Below are 11,662 nucleotides of genomic sequence, written 5' to 3' on the forward strand. Positions count from 1 at the left end.
CATTCATTTACTGGTAAATCCCATAATTTCATTCTTCTTTAAAATGACTAATATTCCATTGAATATATATATCACATTTTCTTTAGCCATTCATCTATTGAAGGACACCTAGGTTGGTTCCATAGTTTAGCTATTGTGAATTGAGTTGCTATAAACATTGACGTGGTTGCATCACTGTAGTGTGCTGATTTTAAGTCCTTTGGGTATAAACCCAGGATTTGGTTAGCTGGGTCATATAGTGGTTCCATTCCAAGTTTTCTGAGGAATCTCCATACTGCTTTCCCTAATGGTTGTACCAATTTGCAGTCCCACCAGGAATGTATGAGTGTACCTTTTTCCCCACATCCTCAACAACATTTATTGTTGCCTGTGTTCTTGATGCTTGCCATTCTGACTAGAGTAGATGAAATCTAAGGGTAGTTTTGATTTACATTTTTCTAATTGCTAGAGATGTTGAACATTTATTCATATATTTGTTGATCGATTGTATTTCTTCTGTAAAGTGTCTGTTAAGTTCCTTAGTCCATTTATTGACTGGGTTGTTTGTATTTTTAGTGTTAAATTCTTTACATATCCTAGAGATTAATGCTTTATTGAGGTGCATGTGGTAAAGATTTTCTCCCAATCTGTGGGCTCTCTTCTAACATTATTTGATTTTTCAAATTAAAAAGCTAGCCACTTTTAAATTTTTTTCCCAGTACTGGGGATTAAATCCAGAGCCTCACCACACTATGTAACCACTCTGCCTACCTCTGAGCTACACTCTGAGTTACATCCCCAGCTCTTTCTATTTTTAATTTTTATACAAGATTTTTCTTATCTGTCCAGGCTGGCCTCAAGCTTGTAATCCTCCTGCCTCAGTCTTCAGAAAGCTGGGATTACAGGCATGTGACACAACTAAGCTAGAGATGATTTTTTTATTTTTATTTTTTTGGTACTAGGGATTGAACCCAGGGAGCTTAGCCACTGAGCCACATCACCAGCACGTTTTATATTTAAAGACAGGGTCTTGCTAAATTGCTTAGAGCCTTGCTAAATTGCTGAGACTGGCTTTGATCCTTCTGCCTAAGCCACTCGAGTCTCTGGGATTACAGGTGTGTGCCACTGTACCCGGCCGAGATGAGACTCTTGATGCAGAGATTAGCCAAACTTTAATTAAGCTCATTAAGCATTGTTCTTAAACACCACCTGTGAGCAACAGGAAACCATCCAAGGGTTTAAAGCAAGGGAGTGATGCAGGGTAGAGTTATCAAATAGAGATGTGTTTCTCAAACCTAACTTCATACAATTGACTAGGGACCTTTTTAACTGCACATTCTGATTCAGTATACCTGGTGGGGCCTGAATTTCTAGCAATATCCCAGGTGACACTTGCTGCCTGTGGGGCTGTGAACACATCAAGCGGCAACAGTTAAGGTAGATTTCTCTTGGGAGTATCCCATAGGGACAAACATGACTCCTGGAATACCAAGGAGACTATTGCAGTAGTTTAGGTGAGAGATGAGAATTCAGGCCAAAACAGTGACAGCAACTGAAGATGTTTTGGGAGCAAATTGGAAAAAACAAAAATTAAAAAAAAAGAAACATTTTGCTTTTTTTTAATGGATGACTGATTACTCATTGAATATCTAAATGGTATTTCATTGCATTTATTGATAAATATACCATTATACTTTTATCTGTCATTCATGAAAATTGGTAAAATCTAATTATTAGAACTTTCAGAAAAAAATCAATTAAAACCTTTTCACACAACAAAACAGTATTTTAATGAAAAAAGATCGGAAGAATTCAAAAAATATAAATACTTTTACAGTGAACACCAATATACCGTAGTGGTTATTTTCCTGTTGCTGTGTTTTACTTGGCCACTGGTCTGGAAGAAATCAGCCCTCTAGGTGCTAACCCCTTTACTAGTTTTACACAAACATTTATTCAGTATAGTAATTTGTAGAAGTGTGTTTGCAAATGCAAAATGTGATTAAAAAAAAAAAGACAAGTCCTTTAACAAGGCTTCTAGTCTTAAGTTGAAACTTCACAGAAATGTCTAAGAGATGTCTACATATCTAAGATAAGAGAAATTACCAATTGGGCTCCAAGGTAACAGCTGGCAGGGGGAGGAAAGAAAGGGGATAAGAAGCTCTCCCCTTCTCAGGTGTTGTCCTTGAAGGGCTAACTTTCCCAAAACAGTGAAAGAAAAAGCTGCTTTTATGTGAACTTCTGCAGACTGTGAACTTCTGAGCCCCTTCCCTTACATGCTGGATATAAAATTCTGAAACTACCTGAACTCGGGGTTCAGTGGATTAATTGATTACAGCGAAAACTGTACCCTCTGAACCTGGCTGCAGTCAAATAAAACTGTTTCCTGCTACCTTTGGTGCTTTGCCTTATTTGTCCCCTACAACAATACCACCACCTAAATTCTACAATAAATATTTTTATTATTTTTAATTTTAATATACTTGCTTTATCACACTTCTATCCATCTGTTCACTCCTTTATCAATGCCTACATTTATCTTATTTTTTTGGATACATTTCAATCTAAATTGTAAACATTAGTATTCTTCTCAATGAAAATAATGAAGATTGATTGAAAATGTTGTAAAAGAAAGTGGATCATTCTTTAAGTTTGTGATTAGTGAAGAAGAATATAGAAAGAAAAGTTTATGGGGTGGCCTTGGTGATACTGTGTTGAGTTCAACCCAATAATACTGGATTGGAGATGCCAACTGAATGCCTGAGTTATACATAGACACAGGTGCCATCTACAGCTCTCGTCAGATTGCACAGTTGGAGATGCGGACTAGGAATCACCCACTGGTAGTGAAAACTAACAGAGAAGATGACATCACTCAGAGACTAGGAAAGGAAGAAGCCCCAGGTAGTATCCTGATGAAAATCACGTTCAAGTCATGTACAGCGTGAACAGAAAAGAAAACAGTAAGGAATTAAAGAGGCAAAAGGGAATTGGCAGAGGAAGGTGATAAAAATATTTTCTTATAAATCATTTTACAGTTTGGGACAACTGTGGTTTTTAAAATGCTGACATTGCATTTAAAAACTGTGGTTTTTAAAATGCTGACATTACATGTTTATGACACAATATACAATGACTCACATTGTTTTTGTAAATTATATTTAAGAATGCAGATGTTGTGCCTTCAGTAGTCAATCCCAACTGCATACTGCTTTAACTACACAGCAGTGGAAGAGAAGAGCCATTCAGAGAAGACAGTAGGAAGTCACCATCTAAGTTTCCTTAGTGAAATATAGACAACGTCCCTTGTTTTACCTGGAGTGGGGATGAGGACTGAGGCCTTCCATCCTCTCCTCACAGGTGAGGAGCTCTTTTCCTGTTAAGGCTACAAACCCACAGGTACATACATGTTTGCCATGGAGTGAAAGTAACTTCTGATTAACTTTAGAAAATTGAGATGAGAATTAAAAATATAATTTTTATTTTAAATTTAAGGATGAATCTAAAAATTAAGCCTTTAAATCATTTTAAAGTATCTTTAGTCCATATTATAACTATTTGAAGTAGAAAGAAAGAATTACGGGGGGGGGGGAATATCAGAAAGAATCATGGATGACAGGAAGGAAAGAACGGGAAAATTGAGCAAAAGAACCAGGGGGAAAATAGAAACTAAAGGGGAAAAAGTACAGATGTACACAGGAGGAATAAATGCATATTTTATTTTATTTTAAATATTTTTTAGTTGTAGGTGAACACAATGCCTTTATTTTTATTCATTTATTTTTATGTGGTGCTTAGGATCAAACCCAGTGCCTCGCCCGTGGTAGGCGAGCGCTCTGCCACTGAGCCACAACTCTAGCCCCAATAAATGTGTACTTTATTGGAGACTATGCATTGGAGGAGGTTTAGCCAAACTTTTCCTATCAAAGGCTAGAATAGTATTTTTTGCTTTTCTCTGTTGGTAGGACTCAGTTTTGCTACAATAGCATAAAAACAACCATAGGCAATATGTAAATAAATACACATGGCTGTATTCCAATGAGAACTTGCTTAAAAATTTCAAAACGGAACTGAGGGTGTGCTCATTGGTACAGTGCTGGCATAGGATGCCCAGGGCTCTGGGTTTGATTGACTGGAAGCTGTCTAGATTGGCCCATTGGCATACCTTTCTGGCCCCTGGATTAGAGCAGGGGTCAATATATTAGTCAGCAACACTTTTTCAGAGATGGCCAGGTAGCAAATATTAGAGGTTGTGGAGGCCACACATGTCTGTGCCACGTAGTCTTCTTTGTTTTGCTTTTATAACTCCTTTAAAATATAAAAGCTATTCTCAACTCACAGGTCCTACAGAAGTGACTGTGAGTCAGATTTGGAATTCTTTTATGCCCAGAACACTTTTTACACCAAAGGAATGGGTTTTCCACACCAAGTCTTCTTTCCCGACTCCAAACTCTACCAACACCAAATGTTATCTTACCATTCGATTCAATTCAGTCTTGACTCTATCTACTGAGGTTAGCATCAGAAACACAGGCTAAGGGGACAGTCTCATGGCCACCTCACTTCAGATGCCAACTGCAAGTCCTGGGCCTGGCCAACCTGGCTGCACACTGGAGTTCCCCATGACTTCCTTCTGGAGTTCAGTAATTTGTTACAATGGGTGACAAAACTCATGGGAACACTATATTTATGTTGACCAATTTTTAATAAAGGGTCCAAATGGACCATCAAATGATGAGGTACACAGGACAAGGTCTGGGGGAAGGTGTGTGGAGCTCCTTCAGGCATCTGTTCCCAGCACTTCCATGTCTTTACCTACTTGGATGCTCTCCAAACCTCATCTTTTAGGGTGTTTTTTTTTTTTCTTTTTTAAATGGGAGTGTCATTAAGCAGGCTGGATTGATGAAATCATTGGTGATTTAGTTAAAACTCTAGCCCTTCTTCCCTCTGTGGATGGTGGTCAGGGTTAGAGTGGAACTGAAAGTTCTCAACATCTAGTCATACAGTTCTAGTGAGTTTTTTGTTTTTGTTGTTGATGTAACCAAAAATCATGATAAGAACAACTTAAAGGATGAAAAGTGTATTATGAGCAAAGAAAGCAGCTCAGGACATGGTGACCAAGAGAGCTCCACCCACAGGATACAGACAAACTGCAAAACCCAAGATACATTTCCAGTGACCTACTTCCTCCAGCCACACCCTACCTGCCTTCAGTTACCACCCAGTTAATTATCAGTGGCTTAATCCACCAATTAGGTCACACATCTGGTAATCTAATCATTTTTCACCTCTAAATTCTTGAATTGTCTCATGCATGAGTTTTTGGAGGACACCTCATATCTAAAACATAACACATGCCTTGGTCTTTCTGGTAACCATCTTAAGCTATCTGGGGACCCTAGCTACCAGTTATTTCATTTGTGCACAAAAAGATATTCTAATTACTCTGAAGATTCCAGGGGTTTTAGAAGCTCTGGTGTCAGAAATTAGAAATTAAGACCTCATATTATAACAAATGATGTGCCTATCACCTTTGTCACTCAGGAAATTATAAGTGTCTTAAAATCTTTTGTGTGAGGTACTGGGGACAGAGATCAAATACATATCTCATATTTCTTATTATATCATAATCTCGTATTCTTGTTTTGTTACCTATTTGCTGTGTTTTTACAAACCTTTCAAAACTACAAGTACATTGATGAAAGAGAGCAGAGTAGAGGGAAGGAAATGGGGGAGAAAGAAGAGGGAAAGGGGAAGGACTGGGACTGACTTAGAGCAAATTATATTCCATGTTTTTATAATTATGTCCAAATGAACATTAGGTATAAATACAAAGAATTAATAAAAAGGAAAAAAAAGGTCAAAACCATTCTTGGACCACAGCTCCTACAAAAAGCAATCATGATCCTGTAGACAGTAGTTTTCCTGGACACTTGTCTAGAACAAACCTTTCTTTGTTGTTTGATTAGAGTTTGATGATAGGAATTCTGCAACTCTATATCTTATATATAACTTATACATTGCAGAATAATTTTCCTCTGTAGATATTACATGCAAATTCTTTTTATAAAAGTTCAATTGTATTCCCTCACTCGATATGGAAAATGTTGGTTTTGCCTATATTTCAACATTCATTTTCCAACTCATAAATTTACCTGTTCTATATAGTCCCCCTTGACCTAATTGTAACATCTTAGCAGTTTACTCATAGAGCTAAAGAATTTTCATAAGTGCTCATTTTAAATCTACTTGAGGATCACTACTTTAAATTTAAATTTAAATTATTCTTGCTGGGCTTGGTGTACATGCCTATAATCCCCTGTACTTGGGAGGCTGAGGTAAGAAGATCATGAGTTCCAGTCCAGCTTGAGCAAGAGCTTGTCTCAAAATAGAAAGGACTAGGGATGTAGCTCAGTGGTAGAGAACCCTTAGGTTCAATCCTCAGTATGTAAAAACAAAAACAAAACAAAAATGTCATTCTTTGCTAGGAAAATGTTCTCTCTACTCACACCCTCTCTCCCACTCAACTGAAAGCCTCACCTCTTCCCCAAGAAAAGTGAAGCCTTAGGGAGGTGAGCTCTCCCAATTTCTCTATCACAACTATAAATGTGCCTGTACTCACAAATTTTCTTTTATTTCTCTTTTCTTGTTATAATGGATGAATTGTCCATCTGGGAAATCTTAAGAAAAATCATTAAATCTTAACTCTGGATCCTTAGTCTCTAATCTCCCTAGTTTACCCTCCATCAATTACTCACCTTCCTTCACTGTTTCCTGGGTCTGGCTCCTGCCTAGCAGCAGCTGAAGTGGTGAGAAGTGTGCATCATTTTCCCTTTATAGCTCAAGATCTTGAGAACTCTGCTTTATCTTTACTGCCTATCATCTACTCCTTCCCTCTGTCATTCTGAGTTCTGTATTAATTTCATTACATTTGCTCTTAACAAGATCTCTAGGGGATCTTATCCTTATCTTAATGCCTTTTTCAGTTCTGATGTCTCCCTGTAACACACTCGGTGTTGAAAGCATCCCACTTACTCTCTTACTTTTTGGTCTCCATTTCTATAATCATTACTAGTCTTGTTTAAGGGTTCTCTTTTTTCCTCTCCTCATCTGTTAAAGGTTAGTATTTCTCAAGGGTTGGTCTTCATATGTTCTCTATGCAATCAGATTCAGTCCCATGCTTCCCATTCTTAAAAAAAAAAAAAACCAACTATTGACACCTCTCAAATCTGTATCCCTAATTTGCATTTGTCACTCTCTTGAGATGCATCTGCCAGAGGTTCTATTGATGTCCTTGAGGGTTCTCAAACCCAACACATTCTAAAAGTGGATTCATTTTTTTCCGCTGTAATTTTAGTGCATGATTCTACCATTCTTCTAGTTGTTAATGTCAGAAATCTTAAAGGTCATCTTTGTTTTTCACTCCTCTCTGTCTGGTAGGTCTTGTCAATGATCACTTCTGAATTCCTCTGGGCTTATCCTCTCTGTACAATTACTGAACTTCTGCAACTTTCCTACACTCCCTCTGTCCTCTAATGTTGCTCTTTTCAATCCATTTCTCTGATGTGATCATCTGACCTTGTTAACATCCATACCATATCATAATACTCTCTTTATTAAAACTCCTTAATGGTTCTCACTTATGTCAAGATCAAGCTAAATTCCTTGGGGGTAAGAATATATCCCCGATTGTCTGAATTGTATTGAGCCTGTTAGCTACAGGGTCCTATCAGTTAGTGCCCCTTTTAAAGTGTCTCATAAACGTCCTGATTCTGATGATAATTTATATTGTTACCCTGTCTATAAGCTCTTCATAGATTTTGGCTTGAGTCCTCAGCCTCTTCCCTCACTTGTTATTTTCTTTTTCCTTCAAAACCCTAGGCACACTCACTCCCAAGACCCTTAAACACAATGTTCTTTCCAGCTTTTGGCTAGTTATGCCTTTTCTTGGCCTCCCTGACTCCTGAATTAATTTCCAGGTATCAGTTCCTGAGAAAGTTTCTTCCAGAAAGCCTGCTCTAGCCCTGGTCCACCCCAATAGATTAAGTGTTCCTTCTAAGTGATTCTATCCTGTTCTGTAGTGGGTTTTTTTGTAGATTTTTTATGCTAATTAATAATTTCCTACCATTTATTTTGCCTTTACAATATGTTGGAAGAAATATGACTTGTTCTCTACTGTATTTCTATTACCTAGTATAGTGCTTAGAATACACAGCAGAAGTTGAAATGCCTTTTAATGAACCATGATTGAATTTTTAATCAATTTGAACATAATTTTATCTAAATTTAGATGAGATCTCTTTATAAAAATTGATTTATCCTATGATTTAATAAGCAGTGAGACATTTGCATTTTGGCCTCATCGACCATATCTATGAGGACAAATTTTGCCACTAGGAAATAGTCAACAATGAACCATGTAATTCATTGAAGAAATGATTATGAATTTTTTAAAATATAATTTTATATTTTCCTTTACTACTTATTGTCACAATCCTTTTTAATTACTTATCTCAGAACTACCAGGCTACCCAGGAGCTTCAGGTAATTAAAAATTACTTCAGAAACAGTAAAAGTACTGGGCACCTTTTACTTCTACCAGTTTAGATAGCTCAAATTAAAACACAAGGCGGGGGTGAGGCATGGTGGTGACTTGCGCAATACCCAAGTGTTCAAGATGGAGTCGCATCCCTGGCTGTGTACCAGGACCTGCAGCTGCCCCTGAGTTGGAAGGCCCAATTTGCATTCCTAGAGCCCAAAAAGTGATGACATCTAAGGACCAAGTCCAAGGAGAGACAAAAATTCTGAAACTGAAAACAAAAATGAGGGGGACAGGAAGGGCAGCAGAATAAAATAGACACTAGTATTGCAGTATGTATGTATATACGTGTCTGTATAACCAATGTGATTCTGCAGCCTGTACACTTGGAAAAATGAGAAATTATACCCCATTTCATTCAAATGTATGATATGTCAAGATCATTGTATTGTCATGCACAACTAATAAAAAAAAAAAGAAAACAAAACAAAAATGAGCTTGTCTGAGCGAGTAGAAAATTGGCAAAGGAAAAGTACTTAAAAGGCCCCTGGGCTCAGTAGTTACCCAGCCCACGACTAAAGGACAAAAATGAAAAACCAGTTGGGTCCTTTTGGACTACCATGGCAGAAGAAGATGAACAAAGGTTATCTACTGAGCAAGTAAATAAGACAATTTCTGAATGCCTGAACCTGATTAATAAGGGAAGCCCAAAAGAAGAAATATTGGTTACACTGAATGTTCTAATTAAAAATATTCCAGATGCCAAAAACACTTGTAAAATATTAGATATGTCTTGTTTGTATTGAGCCAATTGCAAGTTCTACTGAAAATATTATCTCAATCTAAGAGAAGGCCATTCTGGCAGGGGCTCAGTCTATTGAAGAGATGCGACATGGCCTTGTGGATATTCTAAAAATGAAGAGTCGAGAAAAAGTTAATTTGGGAGAAAATGTTGAGTCTTATGCATCCAAAGAACAAGTTCAAGAAGTTAACACTGAAGACATAGGTGATAACCTACAGCCAGAAAAACCAGAAATGGAGAATACATGTCATAGAAATGTGGTATTTAAAGAATATGAAAAGGAACAAGATGACAAAATGAAAGATCTAACCAATGATGTTAAAACCCATGATACAGAAACTATAACAAGTTGCTTAATTAAATATAATGTATCTAGACAACTTCCCTGGCCCGCCCCTTTCTCCGGAATGGTGGTGAACCTTCTACAGGAGCACCCCCCCAACACCCCCTCCCCTGTCTTCCAATAAAATTCATTTTGGTGTCTTAAAAAAAAAAAAAAATATATATATATATATATATATATATATATATATATATATATATATATATATATATATATTACACCATACTTGCAAAGTATAAAAAAGAAGATGCAACCTGATAAAACAAATTCTGCATTTAAGGAGCTGAAGCTTCTAACACCAGTGAGACGTTCTCAACATCTTCAAGAGTAGATTTCTAAATTATCAGATATGTTAAAAGACCATTATCCTTGTGTGTCTTCACTGGAACAGTTGCCAGAGCTGGAAGGTAAAACCAAGGTTTTCATATGCTGCCCTAATGCAGCACTGTGCCCTACGTACTCTGAGATTGATACAGAAGAGAAATAAAGCTCCAATGAGGAATGAGGCTTTTTAATATTCCTTGGTTTCCTTTGTTTTGTGTGGCTTTCTACTTCCTTTAGGTCTATAGTTGGCAAAGATTCTAAGTATTCATGGCAGTGAGCTTCTTTACTAGTGTTCATGTTATATAGGAGTTTTCCTTCGATGCATCAAGAAACTAATCCTGCCTTGTCAATCTCAACAGACTGAGTTTCTCTTTAACGTATGTGAATTTTGTGCTCCTTAAATATAAATAGGTTTTGTCATAATGGTAGCTTGTTCACTTTACTAAATATAAGTACAGTAATGATGTATCATCGGGAAATGAGGTGTTCTAGATAAAAGTATATGTTTAATGTTGACATATTTTAAAGCTTTATGATGTACCTCCCTGCCTTTAAACAGAACATTGACAATATTTTTGCCTTAATTTAATTATTATGAAAGTAAAAAACTGGGACTGGAATAGAGCTCAGTGGTATAGTGTGTGCTGAGCATGCCTGAGGCCACTGAGTTCAATCCCTATCATAAAAAAGTTCAAATTTAAAATGTGTAGCGTGACTCCTTTCAAATATAAACACATATAAGATTTAGATTGCTTTTCCACCAAATTTATGTTACCCAGACTGTAGAATATTGTACTATGTTGTGTCCCTTGAACTGCCTATAGCTCTTCGCTATTTATTTTTATCTGTAATAGAGAATCTGCATGTGTAGTCTGTTGGCCTCTGTATTTCATTGTAGCTGAGGTTATAAAAAAGGAAGTTTAATTAAATACCCCATTTCTAAGAGAAAGTACTTTGTGTATGAAAAAGTGCCAAATTTAGTGAATATTAGAAACTTTCAATCTAGTCTGAGTTCCTTTTATAGTTGGATTATATTAAAATTTCAGCTCCCATATCTTCACTTGAGAGTTTATAAATTATATTAGAATGGAGTTCAGGATGCAGTGTGTGTGTGTGTGTGTGTGTGTGTGTGTGTGTATACTGGGAATTGAACTAAGGGGCACTCAATCACTGAGCCACATCCCCAGCCCTATTTTGTATTTTATTTAGAGACAGGGTCTCATTGAATTGCTTAGTGCCTTGCTAAGTTGCTGAGGTTGGCTTTGAACTCATGATCCTTGTGTCTCAGCCTCCCAAGCAGCTGGGATTACAGGCATACACTACCATGCCCAGCAGGAATGTATATTTAAGAAATGTCATTTCAATGTAGGTAATATTTCTGAAATAATTAAGTCTTACACGGCTTTCTTTTCTTAAATCATGAGCCCTTAGACATGATAGTTACATACAGTGAACAGTTTTCTTTTCCCCATACATAAACGCCACCAACAAACTTGTTTTCTAAGGCCCTGAACTAATATTTAAGTGGCATATATCCTATATCACTCTACAGTTTTAAATAAATGAACTATAAAATAACAATTGAACTACTTATGTAATATGGATCTGAAGATCACATATTTGGTCTAAGATTCATGCCATTTATATACTATCTTTGTTTTATTTATTGTCTTAT

General features: G+C 36.7%; 1 pseudogene across 1 annotated transcript; it reads left to right on the forward strand.

Annotated features, from left to right (window-relative positions):
* Nucleotides 1–2,735: 2,735 nt before the first annotated feature.
* On the forward strand, nt 2,736–10,150 carry LOC308653299 (cytoskeleton-associated protein 2-like; annotated as a pseudogene). The gene is made up of 4 exons: nt 2,736–2,883; nt 4,321–4,337; nt 9,033–9,637; nt 9,878–10,150. The product of its transcript is annotated as a cytoskeleton-associated protein 2-like (transcript).
* The last annotated feature ends 1,512 nt before the right edge of the window (nt 10,151–11,662 follow it).

The sequence above is a fragment of the Spermophilus citellus genome (genome assembly GCF_964194105.1).
Source record: "Spermophilus citellus genome assembly, chromosome: 7".
NCBI classification, from domain to species: Eukaryota; Metazoa; Chordata; class Mammalia; order Rodentia; family Sciuridae; genus Spermophilus; species Spermophilus citellus.